General features: G+C 35.9%; 1 long non-coding RNA gene across 2 annotated transcripts in view; it reads left to right on the plus strand.

Annotated features, from left to right (window-relative positions):
• The window catches only part of LOC147840126 (uncharacterized), a 402,217-nt gene that overhangs the window by 34,834 nt on the left and 361,722 nt on the right, over nt 1-5,661 (plus strand). The window lies entirely within an intron of this gene.

Raw genomic sequence — 5,661 nt, forward strand, 5'->3', positions numbered from 1 at the left:
ATTACATACGTCACAAACACGTCACCACTTAACAAGCGGATAATCAATGAGCGCTGTCGTTTGGATGAGAGGTTAAACCGAGGTCCTGACTCTCTGTGGCCATTAAAAATCCCAGGATGTCTTTTGAAAAAGAGCAGGGGTTTAACCCTGGCATCCTGGCCAAATCTGCCCACTGGCCTCTGTCCATCATGGCCTCTTAACCAACTCTGTCTCCTCCACCAATCTGCTGGTGTGTGGTGTGCGGTCTGGTGCAAAATGGCTGCTGTCACGTCATCCAGGTGGATGCTGCACACTGGTGGTGGATGAGGAGATTCCCCCCTATGTGTAAAGCGCTTTGAGACCCAAGAAAAGCGCTATATAAATGTAAGGAACCTCTGCATTGTATCTGTGCTTGGACATATAATATTATGAAATGCAAAAATATTCAGCTTCTCAGACACCAAAAGAGCATTTATAAAGAACCAACGGTGTTTGTTAGATGTTTTTCAAGAATGTATTACTATATAAAACAGTCTGCTTTTACTGTGGTGATTTGTAATGTTTTACATTGTGCGCTCTGAGCATGCCTGTAGCCTAAACATGGCGGAATACAACTTCACCATGGTATAGATTCATAGATTCCCAAAGTGGCTTGTTTGAAAATTATATTCAAACTTTTCTTCAAAGACAAATAAACAGCTATTGTACTTTGCTTCTGTCTAAAAGGGTTAATGCTGTTTAAATACGGATGTGTCTAGTGCAGCCTTCACACAGTCGCATGCCCTTCACTGTGGCTGACACCGGCTGCACATCCACCGGTTCACGCCTCTGAATGAGCAAGTTTTATCCACTTGTACAGTAATTAGCATTACAGGAATTTCTGGTGTAAACAAAACACCCGCAAAGAAACACGACAGAAAACACTGAAACAGAAACCCCACTGTCAGCTTCGAAGGGATTATTGACAGAGCAAGACAAACAGAATGCAGAAGTATAAATGCACAGCTACGTGCAAGTCATGCATTGTGGGTTACGTTACTCATTCAACGCGGAAGTACAAGGCTTGGACAATGAAACTGAAACGACTGCTTTTAGACCACAGTAATTGATTAGTATTGTGTTGGACCTCCTTTAACTTTATATTTCAACTTACTTGACCGGAAATAAAAAGAATGAACATGAATGTTGTCAAGATTCTTGTTCCTGAGATCCTGGCTCAGTTTGAAAAACTACAAATACCTTTTGTTCCTGAGTCTGTAGTAGGTACTCTAGATGTTTTTTACTGGTCTGATCAATTAGCACAACCCAGCCCTGGAGTTTCAAGCCTCAGACCGGCCCACCTCAGTTCACAACTGACTACATTAAAATAAGGTCATTTCCAATTCAGTTTCTTATTACACTATCACGTCTTTTTTTGAGAAAAAAGCTGCTTTAGAACTTCAAATATTCAACAACCCAAACAGTATTATGTCTCAACAATAAAAATGAAAATAATAACATAGTCAGACGAAGATTAAACCCGGGTCGGCGGCGTTGTAATATAATGTGCTAACCACTGGGCCACAACGGTTGTATGGTGAAAGGTGACTTATAACATTATGAACCTGCAGGCTGGTTATATATAAAAAGAGCAGAGCTGCAGTAAAATAATGAATAAGAAGACTGTGGTCAAGTAAATAAATAAATAAATTTAAAAAGTGTGACTGCTGAGAGCAACAGATCCTGGAGCTAGGGACACCGGCCCTCGCGGCCAAAAAAACGGACCGGCCCACCGGGAATTCTCCCTGTCCTCCCGATTAGCCAATCCGGGCCTGTAAGTATGCGATTTTATGCAGCTTATATCTATGGTTTGGATAGCTACATTCTTCCTCATTCCTCATTTAAATTAAACAGAGGAATTCTATTCATACAGTTAATATTTTTGGAACAACACAAGAGGGAGTAAAGATTGACAGATTTATTTATTTATTGATGAACTGTCCCTTTAAGAAGATAAATAAAACCATCATTTTTTTCATTTGCATTTAAAGATTCCTAAGAAACATTTAAATGTATTTTGTAATATATGGCTATATATTTTGTAATATTTAATAATATATGAAAATTTATTTTGTAATATATGAATATTTATAGGCGGCACAGTGGCTCAGGGGTTAGCGCTGTCGACTCACAGCAAGAAGGTGGCTTGGCGTGGGTTTCCTCCGGGTGCTCCAGTTTGCCCTACAGTCCAAAGACAAGCAGTACAGGTAAATTGAATACACTAAATTGTCTCTGTATGAGTGTGTGTGAATTGGTGTGTATGAGTGTTTCTCAATACTGGGTCGTGGCTTTTCCAGTACATAAAACATATGCTGGAAAAGTTGGCGATTCATTCCGTTGTGGTGACCTCAGAAATAGAGACTGAGCTGAAGGAAAATAAATGCATATTTTTTTTTTATAAAACTTGTCAACAGTTTTTTTTTCCAAACAGCAAAGCATCAATGTGAATTAATTATTAGATAAGCAAACAAATTGAATATCCATTTAAGTGTAAGCATTACACAGCTTTGGTTTCTGATAAGAGTAATCGTATTCTAACTGTAACTCGCACTTTATCAGTCATCTCTCACTGCTTACGTCAGCATGTTTAGAGTACTGAGGCAGTCACAAAAATTTTTTGCTTCTAATAAAACAAATAATACACACAAAATAAATTTGCTTCCATTTGTTTGTCCTACTATGGAAGCAGATTTTCAGTTTTCTTCAAAATAACTTATTTTGTGTTCAACAAAAGAAAGAAACTGAGAATTTTAAAAATTTTTTGTGTACTATCTCTTTAAACTTTAGAATTTCCATATTGGCCTGTGCAATTTTATTTTACAGCCTATATATATATATATATATATATATATATATATATATATATATATATATATATATATATATATATATATATATATAGTTCACCTTCATTATAACACTTTTAGGCCTATTCAAAAATTATTTTTTTATTTCATTGAATCTTATTTTATTAGATTGTATTTTGTTGGAAGGGAAACATCCATTCTAATATGGACTTTACATTGAAGCATTATTGTTATATAATATGAGGCTATCATAGTGCAAACATACAACAGCAATCAGCAATGTGGAACATCTGATAGTGCTGAATACAGATCAGTCACAGAACAGTCATATATCCAGGTTCTTGACCCAAGAGACATGGATTTGCAATGGCTCTTATCAAAGTTGTAATATAACTGAAATTCACTGAGGAGAAATGCAGGTCAATGTGTCCTAAGAGTGTAAAATAGAAACCTTTACTGTATAAAACAGAAAACTGTTCTGCATTCGTATAAATTCAGCAATTATTTTTTCCATTAAACTCATTAAAGTGATAGTTCACCCCAAATACTGGAAATTGTCATCATTTACTCACCTTTCACTTGACATAAATTTGAACACAAAAAAAGTTTTTTTTAAAAATGTTGGAAATCTGTTATCACTGACTTCCGTTTGTTTTTCCTACTATGGATGTCAACGGTTACAACAGGCCCGTAGCCAGGCGGGGGTTTCTGTGGTTTGGAAGACCCACCCCTAACTAATAAAGGTCCAGAATTTGACCTATACATCCAGCTGTGCAAGAAAGCATCTGACATAAGCAAAGTCATATTTTGCTACAGTATTGTTTTAAATACCCTGCTGAAAAATCCAGCTTAAACCAGCCTAGGCTGGTTTTAGCTGGTCGACCAGGCTGGTTTTAGAGGGGTTTGGGCCATTCCCAGGCTGGTTTCCAGCCATTTCCAGCCTGGTCTTAGCTGGTCAGGCTGGAAAATGACCAGCTAAATCCAGCTAAAACCAGCTTGACAAGCCTGGTTTAAGCTGGACATAGCTGGTTTTGGCTGGGCTCCCAACCTGGCTCAGCTGGTTAAGCTGGTTTTAGCTGGTCATCTCCCAGCCTGACCAGCTAAGATCAGGCTGGAAATGGCCAAAACCCCTCTAAAACCAGCCTGGTTGACCAGCTAATACCAGCCAACCAGCCTAGGCTGATTTAAGCTGTTTTTTTCAGTAGGGATAGAGAAACATTTGACAAGTATCTTTTATTTCTAAATCTTGGATCTTATTTTTGAAAGAAAACATGACCAATAGGGTTGGCGGTTCATTCCGCTGGGCGACCCGAAAGGAAAATGAATGAAAGACTGAAGAACAAAAAAGCTATCGACTGCTACCTGCTGGTCAATAGTGGCACTCTTTGTATTTAAAGAGCTAAGGTTTACCTCAGAATAAATCCTTATTAAAGTGGTAACATTACTTTTTATGTTTACTATGACACAGAGTGGCATTAATAAGTCACATTAGTCATTAAAATATTAAATCATATTGTTTTTCGCCACATTTTTAAGCGCCCTTTAAAATATTTGTTGCTCCACAAATGAACCCTAGAGGGCGTCGTGTTACCATTAAAGAGACGATAAAAATTGCTATTCCTTTTGATGACTTGCTTGTAAGACAAATAAATATTTTTTGAAACACGAGATGATTAAAATTCTAGCACGAGTAATGTCACAGTGTGTGTGTTTTTTTTTAAGATAAAAAGATATTCGGGTCACGTTGTTATCTGCGTTCACAAGAGATGTATTACAATTTCATTTTCCCTTAGGCAGTGTAAAATCTATAACGTTATGTTAATAAGCTGGCTGCTGAAATCTAATTCTGTAAATTCAGAAGTCTATAAACTGTGTTAATTCAATCAAATATGCAGGAAACCTGCAAAAACAATAAATAAATACACAAATATATAAATAAATGAGTAATAAACTTCTTGCAATAAATAAAGTAATAAATAAATAAACAAATAATAAATAAATACATGTATATACAAATCCACAAACTCCTGCATAAATAAATATATAAATAATGAATAGTGTGGGCAGGTAAATAATTAATAAATAGGTCTAAGTAATTCATTAAATGAATGTTGGGGGGAATAGGGAAATGCTAAACTAAAGGTTTATTTTCCCTCCTTTCAAATGCTTATTCATAATTTTTTTATTAGCATGATGACCTGAGGAAAAGTAAACACGGAACTACGTTCAAGAAATTAATAAATGTTTGAAAGGGGGGAAATAAACTTATAGTTTAGCATTTTATTACCCCCCCAACCCCCCCCCCCCCCCCCCAACATTCATGTAATTTTGTATACATATTTTAATTTAATTGCAGATTATTTAATGTTTTATTTATGCAGGAATTTATGGATTTATTTACTCATTTATCTATGTATTTGCGTATTTATTTATTTATTGTTTTTGAAGGTTTCTTCCTCTAACCAAACACTGTACATACTCTATAAATTGATGTAACTTTACACTTACATTTACCTAAATGAGTTAATCATCAAACATCAATCATCAAACATCCTAATGGCAATCTGTGCCAAAGTTAGTTAGCTAAAAAAAAAAAGGCTTTTTCAGTGAATTTGTGGAGACTCTGTTTATCTGTCTATATTTATGATGTAATATTTTAAGAAAATACTGAATTGATTTGAAATAAATGGTATTACTATAAAATGAATGTCATATTAGTCTTCATTGAACGCTCTCATTTGGGAGTCTCAATTGTGCTGCGATTCTCTCGCGATAACACAGAGTGCAAACGTCAGACTGATTAGCGGCGATAAGATATCGCGAGGTTTTCTCATCT

The sequence above is a fragment of the Danio rerio genome, chromosome 16, assembly GCF_052040795.2.
Source record: "Danio rerio strain M-AB ecotype USA chromosome 16, GRCz13ab, whole genome shotgun sequence".
Lineage (NCBI taxonomy): Eukaryota > Metazoa > Chordata > Actinopteri > Cypriniformes > Danionidae > Danio > Danio rerio.